At 41.2% G+C, this 19,540-nt stretch overlaps 1 long non-coding RNA gene and 1 other non-coding gene across 2 annotated transcripts; both read right to left on the bottom strand.

Annotated features, from left to right (window-relative positions):
* Positions 1-8,781: 8,781 nt before the first annotated feature.
* On the bottom strand, positions 8,782-8,887 carry LOC118654827. The gene has a single exon (XR_004967092.1). It is a non-coding gene; the product is annotated as a U6 spliceosomal RNA (small nuclear RNA).
* A 2,209-nt stretch (positions 8,888-11,096) lies between these two features.
* Positions 11,097-18,795, bottom strand: LOC118653268. The gene is made up of 3 exons (XR_004966832.1): positions 18,668-18,795; positions 17,917-17,987; positions 11,097-11,237 (listed from the first exon to the last, which is right to left on the bottom strand). It is a non-coding gene; the product is annotated as an uncharacterized LOC118653268 (long non-coding RNA).
* Positions 18,796-19,540: the final 745 nt, after the last annotated feature.

The following is a 19,540-nucleotide window of genomic DNA, read 5'->3' as shown; positions in this document are numbered from 1 at the left end:
CTTGTCTATCCTTATAACTACTGTTTTGAACTCTATACCTGGTAGATTGCTTGCCTACATTTCATTTAGTTCTTTTTCTGGGGATATCTCCTGTTCTTTCATTTGGGGCATGTTTCTTTGTCTCCTCATTTTGGCTGCCTCTCTTTATTTGTTTCTGTGCATTAGGTAGATCTGCTATATCTTCTTGTCTTGGTATGGAGGCCTTATGTAGTAGGTATGCTGTGGGGCTCAGTGATACAGTCTCCCTGATCACCTGAGCTAGGTGCTCCAGGAATGTCCCTTGTATGGGTTATGTGAGCCCTCCTGTTGTAGTTGAATCTTGATTGTTGTTGGTCCCTCAGTGGGTGGGGTCGATTCTTAGGCTGGGTGAAGATATGGATTGACCCCAACCACAGTGTATGAACTGCTGTGTGGGGGCTGACCTCACAAAGCGAAATTTGCCCCAACAGGGTTTGTGCCTGCTGAGATTTCCCTTTGGGCATGCTTCTTGAGGAACTAATTGGGTGGTGCTCTGCTGTGGTCTGAAGCCTGCCACCAGGTGTGCTGGTTCTGGGGCCTCTTGGGAGGGACTCCGTTGCAGCAGGTCAATATTAGGCACTGCCTGTGACTGGCTCAAGGCTACCTGTTTGGAGCTACAAAGGAATCCACAGTTTGTGCTACCTCTGCTGGGCCTGGGTATGATGAGAGGAGCCAAGCTGCACACCAAGGCCGGTTTCCACCAGCACCAAGCCCGGGAGCAGGTCAGCAAATAGCCCAAAGCACCCCCAAAATCCACCTCCGCCTGTGGCTTCCTGTTAGTCTCAGTGAATTAGCCTCTGGTGATATGAGAGTTGCATGAGGTACGTTCTCAGTGAGTCACCGGGTAGGGGCATGTGTTCTTCACCAGAATGATACAGATTCAAACTCAGCACCAGTGCTGGGACTGAAACCACTCAGCAAAAGTCCCAGAGTACACCAAGGTCAGCCACCACCATCCGGGTGCCTGCAGACCTTTGTAGTGGGGCAGGGTCTCGTGGAGTTATCAGGGTGAGGCCAGCAGAGTTCATCAGACCCAAGGAGACCAAGATTTGGCCGTGTGAAGGGAGGGCTATATACAAGAATGGTGGTGCTGGTCAGGCATGTGAGGGAAAATTGGCACCCGCCCTAGAGTCACAGAATTCAGTCTCTTCCTAATTCTGCCCAGAGCTTTTCTAGAAGCTCTGCACTGCAAGCCCAGGCTGGCCGCAGCCAGGTGACAATTCTGCAGGACACCAGGTTGGCAGGGAGGGGCCACTGGGAGTTGGGAGGGTGGGGCTAATGGATTTCCTCTAGGGGATAAGCTCCAGTCAGGAGCGTGGTAGGAGGCGTGGCCCCTACCCCAGAGCCATATAACTCAGTCTCTGACATCTCCTGAGTTCATCCTCAAGAGCCCTCCAAGAAATTCTACACCGCAGGCGCAGGCAACTGACTCCTCTTCAGGGCTTGAGCTCGGCACCGTGGAGCAACTGGGAGCCAGGAAGATGAGTCTATTGCATTCCCCCAGGCTGTAACTGCCAGGAAAGATTGCATCTGTGGGAAGGTAAGAGAGGGACTCAGCACAGGTCCCCTGGCGGCTGTCCCTTCAGCTTTCTCCTCGGAGCCACACAACCCAGTCTCTCCAGTCTTCTTTGAGCATCATTCCCTCCTCTGGAGCCCACGGTGAGTGGCTGTGAGTGAGATTTTGTGCTCTGATCCTTTAAGAGGGTGCCTGGGTTTCTAGCAGACTCCCATCTCCCTGGTGGACAGAATTCCCACTGATTTTCACGGCCAGATGTTATGTGGGCTCCTCTTCCAGGTTCTAGTGTTCTGGGCTGGGAGCCCTGCTGGAGTTGAGACTCCATGCTTCTAGCAGGGGGAACCTTTGCCGCCGAGATATCCCTCTGGATTCTCAGCCACTGCATGTGAGTACGGGTCCAGTCCTTTTCACATCTCCACTCTTCCTACCAGTCTCGATATGACTTCTTCTGTAAATCCTTGCTAATAAGACTTTTGTTCAGCTAGCCTTCAGTTGGTTATTTAGGTTGATTTTCCTTTATTTTGGTTGTACTTTCAGTTTGGTCCGAGGAGGAAGTGAGTATGACTTCTACCTTCCTCCACCTTGGATCATCTGTGAAGGTATTTTTTTTTATTGTGATTAACATTTAAGTCAATGGTACAGCAGAATATCCTCAATAATATGGGTGGGCCTTATCCAATTAGTTGAAGACCTTAAGTGAAAAAAACGTACCTCCCCTGAGGAAGAAACAATTCTGCCTTTGGACTTAACACTACAGTTTTTCCCTGGGTCTCTAGCCTGCTGGCCTGCCCTGAAGATTGTGGATTTGCCAGCCCCACAATTTTGTGTGTGTGTGTGTGTGTGTGTGTGTGTGTGTGTGTGTGTGTGTGTGTATTTTCTCCCCTCTTTGTCAGTGATGTTTTGCAGTTTCAAAAAACATACCCACAAACTTCCAGAATGCTCCTTAGAGGGCAGTGTTGTCCCTGTTGAGCCTATAGCACTTTTGAGACAAGTGCTGTATCTCCTGAGGCTGCTTTTTGGCCAGAGACTTGAGTAGGTTGTGCAATCTGGGCTGTAGAGCTCCAGTTTCTCATGGTCTCAAAGGCTGGACTAATCCTCTTTTATAGACAAAATGATATGGATTCCAAAATTTTAAAATAGGGGTTGTATTCTCAGCCTACATAATCTTCATTTTTCTCTCTTTATAAAAATATATAATATATATTATATAAATATAATATATGTGATATTTCATGTTATATATAGAATAAGGGATATATGTGTATATATGTATATATATATACATATATATTAACACATCTACTTCTATTGAGCTCATCTAGTGAATTTTTAATTTTATATATTGTATTTTTACCCTCTAAAATTTCCATTTGGTTATTTTTATAGTTTATTTTTACTCTGCTGAGAACTATATTTTCATTTATCTAAAGGGTGTGTTTACCTCATAGAGCATAATTATAACAGCTTTAAAGTCTGTCTGTTAATTTTAACATCTGAGTTATCTTGGATTTGGCATCTGTTGAATGTCTTTTCCCTTGGGAATTAGCCACGTTTTCTCGATTTTTTGTATGTCAAATAATTTGGATTGTATAGTGGATATTTTGAATCTTATGTTGTAAGAATCTGGGTTCTGTTAAAGTCCTCTGGTGGATGAGATTTAAAAAAAAAAAAAATGCAGGCAATCAACCTGGTTAGGTTCAGGCTACAAGCTTTGTGTGCAGTGGTCCCAATGTCAGTTCAAAAGCCTCTGCTCTGGTACTTTGGTCTTATCCCGCATATGCTCTACTCAGGAGTTAGGTTGAGGGGTGTTTTATATAATAGTTTCGTTCTCAAAGTCTTTGCTTTGTTACTTTGGGTCTGTCCCATGCATGCTCAGCTCAGAGTTGAGTCTGGGATTTGTGCTAGTTCATATACAGAATTAACTCCTTCTCCAGCAATCTCCTTTTTGTGATTCCTTCCACACTTCCAACTTTCAGGGGCACCTTTTCTCAGTTGTCTGTCCAGAAGTATAGGGTTCCTTGGAGGTATTCTCATTGTTTAAGCAAGCTCTGCTGGAGATTTCTCCTCTGATCAATGTTGGGAGAGAAAGTAGCTAAAATATATGGGTAACTCACCCCTCATCTCTTCATATTTTTACTTCCCTTCTCAATGCACCTGATTTTGCTTACATTTCAGAGTTCTTAGGTAGTTGCTTTTGTGTGTGTGTCTCCCCCGGCCACCCCCAGAGGTTATAGTTGTTCTAAGTGGGAGAGATAGACTATAGTGGGTTTATTCTATTTTGGCTGGCACCATAAATCAGCACATCCACAGTATTTCTGTTAGTGGTAAACTACTTTTTATGTCTGTAAATGTCTGTATTTTGCCTGTATAATGGTAATTTATCTAGGTATAAAATGCTATGTTGGTAATAATTTCCCTTTTTCACTTGGAAAATATCATTCCACTGTCTTCTGGCAGCAGTTGGTGACTGATACAAAGTCTGTCGGTTATATAATTTTCATTTCTTAGTGGTAATACCTTTTTTCTCTTGTGGCTTTTAAGATTCCCTTTTTCATTAATGTTTTGTAGTTTCACTCCAACGTGTCAAAAAAAAAAGTATTAACAACCATCCATAATGTTCCCTAGAGGGCAGTATTTTTCCTGTGGAGTCCAATAGCACTCCAGTGACAATTGCTGTCTCTTGACTGAAGTTGCTGCTTGGTCAAAGACTGGATAAGTTGTGAGATCTCAGTGTACTAGTAGATCTCCAGTTTCTCACAATCTCAAAGGTTAGACTAATCCTTTTATAAACAAAATGACATGGATTCCAAAATTTTAAAGTAGACGTTGTACCCACAGTCTACATAAGCCTCATTTTTGTGTTTATAACCTATTTCTTTCATTGCTTCATGGAAATCAGCCTTCACTAAGGTTTTGGCTAACTTCCTTCAGTCCTTCATTGCTTTGTATTTCTTTATTACCTTAAAAATATTTAAATATATTTCAGAGAAACTTAAAGCCACTTAAGGTCATTCATTAGACTCTTTGCACTCCTTCCTTCTTTCCTTCCAGTAATTGTCAATTTATTTATTTAACATTAATTGAGTTGATATGCCAGGCTCTATACTAGACCCAGACCTTTTTCTCAATGTTCCCTCAACCTCTTTAATGCATTAATAATCCAGAAAAAAAAGTTTCACGACAGAACAGAGTTTTAAGGAACATATGAAGTTGTGCCAGAAAATTCTTTGACTTACATCATTTAATCTCTTCCTTAGTGGATACATTTTTGGTCAGGAGAACTTAACCATTGTTTCTTAAGCTTCTATAAAACCTGTCCTGTTACCTTCTATGAAATATATTACAGTAATATTTATTGACCCATGTGCAGGGTGGTTGTGAGATATTTTACAATATTTATTGTCAAGCCTCAGTTAATAGAGAGAAATTGTTACTGAAAATAGTACTTTTGGGAAATGTTATTTGTCAGGTTGAATTATTTGTTTTATAACATCTTGTGTTAAACCTGAAAGTGATAAATAAGTATTAAAAATCTGAGTGTTTTTCTTTTATTAGTATTATAACATCATTTCAAGTGGATGTATGGAGACATTTAGTTTTTGAGCAGAAATAATACAAATATTAATGTACTTGTATAATTTAAAGATAAAATAAATATTCCTTACTAAATATTAAAAAAGAAGTGGTTGGTTTAAATTAGGCACATCTTTGTTCATCATAAATGGTTGTCCAGAGCTTGGACTTTGAATTTCTATTTCATATATTTATTAAAAATACAAAGAATCAAACTATGTATTTAACTGTTTTTTAAAAAAACATTTTAAAAGCATAGATGTGCCTTTTTTGGGGAAATAAACACTGTTAGAGAGAAGCAAATAATCTGTATTCTAATTTTGCCTAAATCAAATTTCTATTAATTGAATGTTGCTCCAAATTTATTAGAGAAACTTATACATGAAAAAAATCACTTTAAGCCACGAAGTGCTACATTAACAAGAAATATTACAGTAATTAAAGGAATCCTAGGACTAAAATTATTTTGAAGTGATTTCATAGACTTAGTTTACTTAAGTGAGCAAGGCCATAGGAGAAAAATATTAATGAATAAATGTTCCCCTTCAAAGAGAGGAAGAATGAAAAAATAGAGGAGATCCCTTATTTTCAAAATTTGGTGTGCAGTCCTCCAGGGGATAGGGCTAGAAGTTCCATTACTTGTAAAAAACAAACAAACAAAAAAATTAGGATAAAATCCAAGAAATTAAAGAAAACACTATAATATTAAAATTGAATTGAAAATATTCACATAAACCCATTATTAAATAGTACATTAGTTATCTAGTGCTACATAATAATATGAACACAAACTTAGAGGCTTAACACAAGACACATTTATTCTCTGTCTTTTTCTGCGGGTCAGGAGTCGGCATGGCTTGGCTAGGTACTCTGCTTCAGGGACTAACAAAGCTTCAGTCAAGGTGCCTGCCCAGGCTCCCATTGCATCTGCTTCCATGCTCACGTGGTTGTTGGCAGCTTTTCGTTCCTGCGGGCTGCTGGACTGAGGGTCTCAGTTTCTTGCTGGCTGCCCTCAGTTCCTTGCCAAGTGGCCCTCTCCATAGGCAGCTCTCAGCATGGCAGGCGGCTTCTTTAAAGACAGTAAGGGACATAGTCTCTTTGTAAGGCTGGCAACAGTCCTACAGACTATAATCATATTATATGCAACCTGTCACCTTTGTCATCTGCTAACGACTAGAAGCAAGTCATGGTTCCTCCCACTTTCATGAGGAGGGGAGCACACAGAAGCATGAACACCAGGAGGCAGGGATTATGGGGGCCACCCTAGAGGCTGTCAGCCACACTATGTGAATTTTTCTAGTTCTACCTATTGAAATGGCCTAACAGCATTGCCACCATTCATTGTAATGTTCGAATAATGAACCTCCCTGGTGCTCAGGTTGTGGTATCTGAAAACCATTCCCCAGTAAAAGGAAGCTGGGCCTTTTGGAGAAATAGCTTATTCCAGGGCTGGGACAGGAAAAGTGCAAGGAAAGCCAGGGATATTTTGTTGTGCTAGGAATCAGTAGTTCTCAAAGATCAATGGGGTCACGTTGCACTGGCCGGAGTCAGGGCATTTAGGGCCTTATGAAGATTCTTGGTGGCAATGAATTGCAACAGGTGGAATCTATGAAAATCCATGGTTTAATAATGATGTTCAAAAGTCTGAAAATGTTTACTTGTCACCATTCGAGGCAGCTATTAAATCAACTCTTACTATGTAATTTGGCTATTAATAAAGAGTTAATCATTTTTCTTTTTCTTTCTTTCTTTTTTTTTTTTTTTATCGAGTTAATCATTTTTCTGCCTTTCCAGTAGAATCTGTATTTCAATAACCAAATATCCCCAGTGGATAAGGGGAGCTCTACTTCAAAAGATGAATGCCAATTAATAAATGTGGAGAGATGATAGATTTTAAAACACCACAGACTTTAATGGAGGCTGTAGGGGAGAACCCATTCCTTGCCTTTTCCAGCCCCGAGAGGCTGCAAACATTCCTTGGCTCTGCCTGCATCACTCCAGTATCTGCTTCTTTCATCATATCACCTTCTCTGCCTTCTGAACATCTTGCTTTTTCTAAGGAAGATCCTGTGATTACATGGAGTCAACAGGATAATCCAGGATAATCTCCTTATCTCATGACCCTAAGCCTGGCTGGGTAGCTCAGTTGGTTAGGCCCCTGGTCGGCAAACTGCAGCTCACGAGCCACATGCGGCTCTTTGTACCCTTGAGTGTGGCTCTTCCACAAAATACCACGTGCGGGCACGCATGTACAGTGTGATTGAAACTTTGTGGCCCATGCGCAGAAGTCAGTATTTTGTGGAAGAGCCACACTCAAGGGGCCAAAGAGCCACATGTGACTCACGAGCCGCAGTTTGCCGACCACTGGGTTAGGCCATTGTGCTGATACACTAAGGTTGTGGGTTCAATCCCTGGTCAGGTCACATACAAGAATCAACCAATGAATGCATAAATAAATGGAACAACAAATCAATGCCTCTCTCTCTTTTCTCTCTCCCCTCTCCCCTCTCCCCTCTCCCACATGCCTGGACATCTGGGCCTCTCCTCTCCTGTTTCTCTCCCTCTCTCTAAAATAATAAAAAAAAACAAACCAAAAGATCCTTAACTTAGTAACATCTGCAGAGTTCCTTTTGCCGTGAAAAAGATTCAAGGGATTAAGTCATGGACATCTTTGCGGGGAGGCCATTATTCTGTCTACCACAGTATGTGATGTTTTTACTTTGTACTTTTGTGTCTATATTTTGTAATTTTATATAATGTGTATGTATTACTTGAAATGTATTAAAGTTAAAAGTAGAAAAATGTTATAGGTTAATACCAAGTGACATGGAATATGGTTCTTTTAAAACTTTTATTGGGCCGAAACCGGTTTGGCTCAGTGGATAGAGCGTCGGCCTGCAGACTGAAGGGTCCTGGGTTCGATTCCGGTCAAGGGCATGTACCTGGGTTGTGGGCACTTCCCCAGTGGGGGATGTGCAGGAGGCAGCTGATCGATGTTTCTCTCTCATCGATGTTTCTAACTCTCTATCTCTCTCTCTTCCTCTCTGTAAAAAATCAATAAAATATATTAAAAAAAAAACTTTTATTGGGCTCCATATGAAGCGTGAGCTCCACATCCAGTTATTTTCTTGGTTTTTATTTATACGAAATCAGAAATTTTAAATTCACAAGTATGTGTCGCCAGAAATGGCAGTCAGCGTTCCGTCACTGGGCCAGAGACTTTAGTATATTGGATTGAACAAGGACCCATAAATTGAGAAGTCATTTCTTCCATTTTGTGTTGCCCCCGGACACTAAGAGGATGAAATATCAAACTCAAATTCTGCAGGGAAGAATATTTCACCTAGGAGAGTGGGTCTCACTGAGGGCAGTACCACCCAAGGGTATGCTTTGAACACATGTGGGGCTATTTCGGTTGTTACAGTGATTGACAGGACTCCCCTGGCAGGGATTTCCTGGCAGTTAATGGGAAGGAGCCAAGAATGTCATATGTTCTTCAATGCATGTGACATTCTTTCCAGGACAGATTTTCCTACCTCTTATGTAATTTTCAAATGTCCCCTTAGATAGTCACATATATGAAAAAGCTATTTGTAATGGTCTGAGCCCAAACCCAATCTCATTTTGCATGTCAGCTCCCCAGTACTTTCTTCTTTTTCAAAAATTGAAGTTTTAAAAATATGGAATGCTCTCACAAATTTGCATGTCATTCTAGCATCAGGGCCATGCTTATCTTCTCTGTATAATTCCAATTTTAGTCTATTGCTGCCGAAGCGAGCATAACTCACAGTCTTTTTTGCACAGTTTTAATATCCTGGAATTTTCCAGGAACGGAACCACTGGACAAATTGAAAGGAGTGTGTGTTGTTTTGTTTGGAACTTTACCAAGAATGGTTTAATGGTTTAGAAAATCACACCAATGACATCAATGCCATTTATGGGCTGCGCTGGCTATCTCCCATTTGCCCTTCCAGATCCACTCCACTCCTCTCTGTCTGCTTTGTGCCCTGGGAAGGGACTGTATCTACAGGTTTCTTTGCCTTCCAGTTTCTGGACAGTTTCACTCAGAAAGCGAAGGCAGGAAATGTAAAACGTGAAAGGAGAGGGGTGTATGCCGCTTGAGATGACTATCAGGTAACAGGTCTTTTCTCATCCATGGAAATAGAAAATTGGATGTGACATTTTTATATTCTATTAGGAGATGATAACGTTGTACATGTGATTGAGTCCCAGCTAGTCAGAAAGCACATGTGTATGAAGAAGTGTTTTAAACTCCCGTGGTCTTGCCCTAGCTCGGTGGATAGAGCGTCGGCCTGCGGGTCGCAGGTTCGATTCCAGTCAAGGGCATATGCCTGGGTTGTGGGCTCGATCTCCAGTAGGGGGCATGCAGGAGGCAGCCCATCAATGATTCTCTCTCATCATTGATGTTTCTATCTCTCCCTCTCCCTTCCTCTCTGAAATCAATAAAAAAATAAACTCCCATGGTCTTAATGGTGACAAGCTAAAGTTTGGATATCCTTACAACGTTTATCATTTTTTGGTGCCATCGCTATGAGATTCATTTTGCTTATGTTAGACTAATATTATTAAAACTCTATGAAGCCTGGCCGGTGTGGCTCAGTGGTTGAGCATCTACCCATGGACCAGGAGGTCACCTGTTCGATTCCTGTTCAGGGCCCATGCTTGGGTTTCAAGCTCCATCCCTTGTCCCCAACAGGGGGTGTGCAGGAGGCAGCCAATCGATGTTGCTGTTTCTCATAGGTGTTTCTATCTCTCCCTTCCCCTCTCTCTCAAAAACAAAACAAAACAAAACAAAACAAAAAACCCCAACCCTATGAAAAGATAAACATATTAATAGAAAAGGAACCACCATCTTAGGAACTACATAGAAGATAATACCATTAATAATTTTCTATAGAATTTTCATTTGAAAAAAAAAAACCCTTTCTCATGTAATATTTCCACTAATAATGGGAAAATAAAGATGAATATATATTGGAAAACAACAACAACCCTGCTATGGTACTTGCTCCCTCTGATATATTTCTTCCTTAACTCACATTTATGGCTTCCAGAGAGTTCTCTATGATTGGACAACAGCAAAACACAGGCTTGGTATATGCACAGTTTGCTGTCACTGGGTAAAAATGGATGGCTGCATTCTAGCCCCTGAAAGCAGTGGTGAAGGGAAATATTCCTAAGGGTAAAACTTTGAGCATTATCTCTTATTGTTCATTTCATGTGGAAAGAGAGATGGCCTATTTTCTCTCGAGGCATAATATTGTTGGGAGATACAATCTGTCAGAGCCCAGAGTGTCCCTGATGTTCTTGTTTTGTATGCCAAGAATGCGAGTCCCTGACCCTCTTTACCTGGACCTTCATCTCTCAAGGCGGTATTTGCAGGGAGTTGCCTGGAGAGATGAGATGCTATCTCCTTCTTGGACAGAAAGCACGTTTGCCATAAAAAATGTGAGTTCAGCCCTGGCCAGTGTGCTCAGTGGTTAGGCACTGTCCCATGCACCAAAAGGTTTTGGGTTCTATTCCCAGTCAGGGCACATGCCTGGGTTTCAGGCTCAATCCTGCATAGGGAGTGTGCAGGAGGCAGCTGATTGATGTTTCCCTCTCACATCAATGTTTCTCTCTTCCTCTCCCTCTCCCTCTCTCTCTAAAAATCAATAAAAATATATTTTTTAAAAAGATGTGAATTCCCCAAGGCCAGTATTCCTTGGCTGCGATGCAAACCCGCATTGGGTACATAGTGTGTCCGCCTGGGCCCCTCCACATTGCCCCTGTGGGACTTGAGGAAGTGGGGAGTCCATGCAAATATGCTGATGATGCTCATACTTATTGTGCTGTTGGCTTCCAGGGAATAGAAACAGGCTAACTTGTTAGCTTGTAAGTAAGAGAAAGTCCCATGTACCAACAAATACTTGTTATACACTTTGTAGGTGGTTTTACAAGCCGTTTAGGTATGTGACTCATACCTGAGTTTGCTTTGAGGATTGTGACTTGGAATTATTCCTCTGAAGTTTTGGCCCTTATGGAAAAATTTTTGTCATTTTTATGTTTGAATGACTTATTTTTTTCTTTGTTCAGGCAAAACTCTACTGGCAGAGGTATCATTGCACATCTGTTGGAAAAAGCAGATAAGTTTTACTGAGTTTATGAAACGATTTGACAAGTTTCATAGCAGACAATACTAAGGACCAGGGGTGAATGTATTGCCAATATAATAAATCAGAAATTCAAATATTCATTATCAGTTTTTTTCTGTTCTCACTGTAGCTGGATAACACTACATGGTCATTTTCAATTGTTTATAATTCTATTTTGTCCCTTTCCTTTCCATAGTAAGTTTTAACCTTAGATCTGTCTTTATTTCCCTCAGTTCTAAATAACAGAATTTCAGCATTTGAACTGGAAACTCACAGACCCTCCTAACTGCTGGGGTAAGAAATCCCAGCAAGAGCCTCAGCCACTCTGGCTCAGTTGGTTGGAGCATTGTTCCCTTGACCAAAAGGTGGTGGGTTTGATCCCTGGTCAGGGCACATATGGGAGATAATTGATCGTTGTTTCTCTCTCTATCTCTTCCTCTCTCTTAAAAAAAGAAAGGAAGGAAGGAAGAGAGAGAGAAAGAAAGAAATTCCAGCAACAGAATAAGATGATTTTCTTGTTTCTTAAAATGTCCTTGAAAATGTTATGTCTAATCATATAATACTTTTGGGTCTTGTAAGACATCTGGAAATCAGAACTTATGGCTTGTTCTGTGAACGTAACCTTGGCCTTAAAAGGCCGGCGATTCTTTTTGTTTGTACTACTTAATAATGTGTTTCCTGGGTAATGGTATTTAAATTTACATCTCCATGTCCTAAAAGCTATGAATACCTATGAGTTTTAGTAGCTAAGTTAATTGAAAATTTATGTGCACACAAAAATTTATGTGCAAATGTTTATAGCAGCTTTATTCATCAAAACTGGAAACGACCAGATGTCCTTCAGCAGGTGGATGATAAACTGGTAGATGAATACAATAGAACACTAGTCAGTGAGGGAAATATCTCTTGATTCACTCAACATGCATGAATCTCTTTTTAGTGGTAAAATATACATAACATAAGCATGGATGAATCTTAAATGCATTTTGTTAAATGAAATAAGCCAGACTCCAAAGACCCAAAAGTATTGTATGATTCCGCTCATGTGATATTTTGGAAAAGGCAAAAACCATAGGGATACGTATAGCGATAGGAATATCCCTGCTGTAAAAAACTACCACGAACTTGGTAGCTTACAGCCACACAGATGTATTCTCTTACAGTTCTGGAGGCCAGGAGTCTGAAATCAGTTTCACTAGGCTAACGTCAAGGTGTGGTAGGGCTGGTTCCTTCTGGAGCCTCAGGGTGAAACTTGTTTCCTTGACATTTCTAGCTTCTGGAAGTCTCCTGTATTCAGCTGACTCCTTCCTCCCATTGTTCCAACCTCTTGCTTCCATTCTCATGACTCCTCCTCCCTCCTTTGACTTTCTTACAGCTTTCTCTTAAGCACCCTTAGGATGACATTTAAGACCAACCTGGATAATCCAGGATAATCTCCATCATGAGATCCTTAACTTAATCACATCTGCAAAGTCCCTTTTGCCATATGAGGTAACATTCATCGATTCCGAGGATTAAGACATGGATATCTTTTTTTTTTTTAATTTAAGATTTTAAAAAATTGATTACAGCTCTGACCGGTTTGGCTCAGTGGATAGAGCGTCAACCTGTGGACTGAAGGGTCCCGGGTTTGATTCTGGTCAAGGGCATGTACCTTGGTTTCGGGCACATCCCAGTAGGGGGTGTGCAGGAGTCAGCTGATCGATGTTTCTTTCTCATCGATGTTTCTATTTCTCTATCCGTCTCCCTTCCTCTCTGTAAAAAACCAATAAAATATATTTAAAAAAATAAATAAATAAATTGATTTCAGAGAGGGAGAGAGAGATAGAAACTTCAATGATGAGAGAGGATCATTGATCGGTTGCCTCCTGCATTCTCCCTACTGGGGATTGAGCCTACAACCTGGGTATGTGCCCTGACCGGGAATCAAACCTCGACCTTCTGGTTCATAGGTCGGTGCTCAACCACTGAGCCACATCGGTTAGGCTACATTAAAATTTTTTAATAAAAAAATTCTGTAACTATGTACAGTGATGGGTGTTAAATAGACTTATTGTGGTGATCAACTCTTGAATCATTATTTTTGTACACCTGACATCCATTATGTGTCAATTATACCTAAATTAAAAAAAAAGAAAGATGGTGCTTTGACTAGATAATGTAAAACTAATGACAAAAAGAACTGCACATAAATACTGTACTCTAGTTGGTAGATACAGAAATACAGATATGTAAGTATACGTGAGATAGTATGCTTAGATAATATTTCCTGGCTCTGAGTGCTGAGATGGCCTAGAAACAGTGACACTCAGCAGCAATGAGAACACATCCAGACCTTTGTTTCTAAATACCATTCTCCAATAAATGGAACCAGAGCTCTTTGAAGAAATGGCTGATTCTAGGCCTGGGGCAGGAAAGAGATAAGGAGCCTGTACTTGGCCTCTCCAGACCCCTGCTGTGAGTCACATGCTGTGATGTTTATTCTGATTTACAGGCTCTTGCTGTAGGGTGTCCTTTCCCTGTACATTTGAAAGCTTTGCCCTTTTGGGCCCCTTCTTCAGCAATTTAACCCTGTTTTAGTGCCACTGTGCGTGCAGCTATATATTCTATTCTTGTAAATGTTGCATGGGCACTAGGGGGGGGAAAACGGGGTATTATCTAGTATGCATATTTGTTTTCAGATTTATTAGTCATATTATTAAATGATTCTTTATCCTTCATATTTTGGCTTTATAAATTTCAGTGTCACTTTTTTTGTTGTTAATCCTCACCAGAGGATATTTTCCCATTGATTTTTAGAAGGAGTGGAAGGAAGGGGAGAGACAGAGAGGGAGAAACATTTGATGTGAGAGAGACACATCGATTGGTTGCCTTCCGCACGTGTCCCAACCAGGGCCAGGGATCGAGCCTGCAACCTAGGTACATGCTCTTGATCGGAACCGAACCTGGGACCCGTCAGTCCGCAGGCTAACACTGAGCCAAACTGGCTAGGGCTCAGTGTTACTTTTTTTTAAAAAGATTTTTAAAAAAATATATATTTTATTGGTTTTTTACAGAGAGGAAGGGAGAGGGATAGAGAGTTAGAAACATCGATGAGAGAGAAACATCGATCAGCTGCCTCCTGCACACTCCCCACTGGGGATGTGCCCGCAACCAAGGTACATGCCCTTGACCGGAATCGAACCTGGGACCCTTGAGTCTGCAGGCCGACGCTCTATTCACTGAGCCAAACCGGTTAGGGCTTCAGTGTTACTTTTTAATGTCAGATTCTACTAACATAAATATTTCCATCTTTGATTTCTTTTAATTTGCATTTGTTTTATATGTTCCCCCTTTTCTTTACCTTAATTTTGTGTTTCATTTTGTGATTCATTTAAATAGTATGAAATTCAAATTTTATTTTTAAAACTTATTTTTAATTACAGTTGATATACAATATTATATTAGTTCCAGGTGTACAACACAGTGATCTATTTATGTACCTTACAAAGTGATCAACACAATAAGTCTAGTAATCATCTGTCCCTGTCCATAGTTATTACAATGTTATTGACTCCATTCCCTATGCTGTATATTACATCCCCCATGACTTATTTTATAACCGGACGTTTGTACTTCTTAATCCCTTTCCTCTTTTCTGCACAAACCCCCATCTCCTCTCCCCTCTGGCAACCATCAGTTTGTTCTCTGTATCTAAGAGTTTGTTTCTGTTTTGTTTGTTCATTTGTTTTTTGGATTCCAGATATAAGTGAAATCATATGGTATTTGTCTTTCTCTGTCCAACTTATTTCACTTAACATAATACTCTTTAGAGGTCCATCCATGTCCGAAATAGCAAGATTGACCTCTTAATCCAATTGTGAATCTTAATCTTTAATAGGGGAGTCGATCCCATTTATATTTATAGTGATCACTAATGCATTTGTTTAATTATTTATGTCATATTTTTCTATGCTATTTTTAATGTTTCCTTATCATTTTTATTTGTTTTATGATTTAAAATTTTTGTGGTTTATTTATTTATGTTTGTGTCCATGAGTTTCTGTTTTCTATCCCACATATGAGTGAAATGATATAGTTCTTAGCTTTTTTCTGACTGATTTATTTCACTTATCCAGTCCTCTATTGCAGGATGCTTTGGTTGCTTCCATGTCTCATTCGTGACGATTTTTAAAATTTGTTTGTTTCCCCTTTTGACTGTTTGCTTTTATCTGATTCATTTCTTTGGAAGATATCTATACTCTTTTTGATACTGCTAAATGTGACTTTTAAGGTTTTCAAGAGCATCCTCTGGGTCTGGGGGAGGTAATGTACTCAAGTATTTTAATAGCAAGAAAGCTATGAACGACTGAGGGTCATGTCAGAAGGATTCAGGAACCAATGTAAAGAAGTTCCTATTAGGCACAGTTGGTATAATTTGAGCACCAATAAAAATAATTGCAGTGGATTGAAACACATGGAATATGTTTGAATCATGAGTTTAAAATGCTACCAAATGTATTTTTCACTTTAAAAAGAAAGCACCTGATTGAGGCAGCCGATTTCCAAAACGTTGAGGTGAGGAGTTTAGTAGAGACACTCTCCCCAGTAAAAGAACCATTTAGCTGGTGAAAATTATTTTTAAAAAACCCAACCGTTTAAAGTCTCTGGAATTTGTCCCAAGGACATACAGCAAATAGAAACATTCATTCAAGAAAATCTCCTGCTTAAACCTTAGTAAGAACAGTGGGAGTCTGTAGCATTTGAGCCGAGAACTGCTTCCCGCTCCCCAACTCAGTGTGATGGAAGCTCTGTTGGAAAATTCAGCCCAGAAGATGGGACTCTCTTCCCCCACCCCCCACCCCACCCCCGCTGCCAGTCTTAGGCCATGGTTTCACTCCAGGAAGGGCAAGCCGGCAGATCTCTCAGCTTCATCCAGGCAGATGCAGGGGAGAGGACTGAAGCTCCCTCCCCTGCCCAGTCTCCCCAGTAGGACAAAAATTCTACTAAACGTGGTACTGACCCCCCTGCTTCAACTTGCTCACAGGGCAGTGGTTCTAAGTCAGGAGGAGGAGCAAGAGAGGACCCAGGCCGATGATCCCTGCCCCGTTCCCCTCTTGTAAAACAGATGTGTCACTCTAGAGCAGTGGGACACCATCCTCCCTCCCCCAGCTCAGGCGTAGTAGCGCAGAGGTCCCCTTAGAACTTACAGCAGTGCCCGCCACACGGTGTGTGTAATATTTGTTAGCTATTGTTGTGAAAGACAGTTTGGCAGAGTGTACGAATCTTTGGTTACAATTTTTTTCCCTCTAAAAATGTCTAGCTGTTGCTCTATTTTCTTCTGAAAGCTGATATTGCAGAGAAGTCTGAAACCAAACGGTCTTTGTTGCCTTGTAGCATAGTGGTTAAAAGCAAAGGTGGGACTGCCTTGGTTTGTATCCCGGCCTCCTCAATTTATACTGGATGTATGACCTTGGGCAAGTTTCTTGACCCCTAATCCTTACTGCCATCATCTGTATAGTGGGGCAACTCATAGACCTCCCCATTGTGTACCCTTTGCACTTGTGGGCCAAACTTCTCTTTTATTTGTTTATTTTTCTCACTCCACCCTTTTAATTCTGATGGGATTTTGAATCACAGTACCCTCAGCCCCTGGCCAAATATATATATAATTGATTTCAGAGAGGAAGGGAGAGAGATAGAGAGATAGAAACATCAATGATGAGAGAGAATCATTGATTGGCCGCCTCCTGCACGCTCCCCACTGGGGAGGATCTAGCCCGTAACTGGGGCATGTGCTTTTAGCCAGAATCAAACCTGGGACCCTTTAATCCGCAGGCTGACGCTCTATCCACTGAGCCAAACCGGCTAGGGCCTGGCCAGTTCTCTTGCTCCATTCTCTTGGCCACTGTGATGGATCCAAGGGCGAGCACATGGCAGAAAGACAACTGGAGACCTTCTATGGTGAAACCAGGAGGGAGACTCCATCTCTCTCTTCTGGTGCTACTGAGCTATGATCATGTGAGCCAGGAGCTGCCTCTGCCACGTCTGCAGGAAGCCTGTGGGCCCCCAGGAGGAATGAGAGAGCTGAGGCAGCCGGAGAGCAAAGGGATCCCGACAACATAGTTTGAGTTCCTGAATCTGGTCACCTTAAAGGCCAGCACCACCCTGTTCTGGAATGCGATGAAGTCTAAAATGAGAGAATTCACCGCAAAGCATCAAGTAGTGTGCGGAACAAATGATGTTTTCTCCTGTCTTGAGGATCGCAGGTTGTTTTCTTTTGTAGCTGAAACTTACTGCCATATGTGTGTAATTAGGTAATCCTCCCTGAAATGGGGTAAGTTCTCTCAGTCTACACTTAAGGGAGACCTCCCTTAAGCTCAGAAAAACCTTTTTCTAAAAAATCTTTCATGCCCTGGCCGGCTATCACAGTTGGTTAGAGCATTGTCCCAATATGCCAAGGTTGCTGGTTTGATCCCGGGTCAGGGCACATACAAGGATCAACCAATGAATGCATAAATAAGTGGAACAACAAATCTCTCCCTCCCCCTCCTTCCCTTCCTCCCTCCCTCCTTCCCTTCCTCTCTCTCTTTCTCTCAAGTCAGTAAACAAACATTAAGAAAATAAAATAAAACATCTTTCATCATGTATTTCTTGGCCAGGAACGTCACGCACCTGTAATTTGTTGGTCATTGTCTCCGTTTCAACGCTCTCATCATTCTCCTCCACACCTGAACACCCAGTTCCTAGGGGCATGGATGTGGGTGACGCAGAATCAATGCCAAGAGCTGTTGACTCTCAACCCTCCTGGGCCACACCATGCCCACGGGAGGACTCTAAGCCACTGGCTGCCACAAGCCCAGCCCCAAATGGGTTTCTGCCTTGTCCTTGTGCCACTGTCTTTCTAGTAGCAGAGCTGGCAGGTGTTTGCGCTACAGGATTTCTCGGTAACAGACTTCATGCAATGCCAGAGTGAGGAGCGACAGCTCTGCAGGATCCAGAAAGCCCTGCTTCCTCAGCATTGCCCTGGGGCTTGTGGGGCATGCAGGCTCTCAGGCCCCATCCTGCATCAGGAGCATTTCCACAACATCCCCAGGGGCCCTGTGTGCCCATTAAAGTTTGAGAAGCTCTGCTCCAGAGCACAGGCTCAGTTTGAACCTTTTATTCATAATCCATTTTTTTAGGTCTTCTCACAAAGTCATTTTTTTTCTAGCAAAAGCCTTCCCAAACTGACCGGACCAGATCACGTAATACTCTGACACTTGACTACTTACTTGATTTTCATGTGAATTTTCCCTGAATATAATGACCATAAAGTGGGGGGTTCCATTGCTAGGTCACTTAGAAGTCATATGTGCAATTCACACTTTATAGAAACCTTAATTTTACTCAGTCAGATTACTACTGTGTCCTTGGCTTGCCTCACCTTTTTGAGAATTACGAAACTTTCCACATTTTTGCCAGCTGCTTCTTCCTGTTTTGCTCTCAATTTGGGTTGTTTCTATTTGCTTGATGCCTGAATGCAAAAACAAGTAAAAATCATTTGTGGTTCATGTAAACACAGAGCACAATTCAAATTTATTCCATATGAGATTCTCTGACGAGGAATTATGTCCTATAACTGGTGAGAACACTTTTGCCTTAAAATGTAATGTTTCATTGTCACTCCTTTGAGCATATTTATTTAACCATTTTGGGGTGAAAAGTCATTTGAATTAGAATAGTGAAAATAATTACAATAATGAAACATCATTAAAAAGGAGTCTTTGTTCAAAATGTGGGGGAATTTTCAAAAGCTGCTTTAACAAATGTTGCTAACTGAAAGGTCATTCTGTAAGATACTTATGTTCTTGGCAAAAAGTAAAAAGTATGAGCACATCAAGTGTTGGCCACAGAATGGGGAGTTGGGAATTCTCTTCTGCTGGAGAGAATGTATATTAGTATAGTCATTTTGGAGAGTAATATTGAAAATGTGGCATATCCAGCAATTTTACTTCTTCATACTGCAAGTGAAACTTATAAATATGAGCAAAGAGGCATTTACCAGGATGTACTAATATTTCTTATAGTACCATTGGTGTGTGCCCACTTGTCTGTGTACTCACCTGAAATGCTGGTTAAATTGCAGATTCCTGAACTTTATCCCAGACCTACTAAAAATCAGAATTTCTGGGAATTGAGGCTCAGGAGTCTGCATCTTTAGTAAGGTGTGCCCTTGCAAATTTGAAAACCACTGCAGTTTTCTTAATCATAAGTGGTCTAATTTTATTGATTTAGAAAGTGGGTATAAGGTCCATAG

The sequence above is a fragment of the Myotis myotis genome, unplaced genomic scaffold (genome assembly GCF_014108235.1).
Source record: "Myotis myotis isolate mMyoMyo1 unplaced genomic scaffold, mMyoMyo1.p scaffold_m19_p_4, whole genome shotgun sequence".
Classification (NCBI taxonomy): domain Eukaryota; kingdom Metazoa; phylum Chordata; class Mammalia; order Chiroptera; family Vespertilionidae; genus Myotis; species Myotis myotis.
This window is presented reverse-complemented; position numbering and strand designations above follow the sequence as displayed.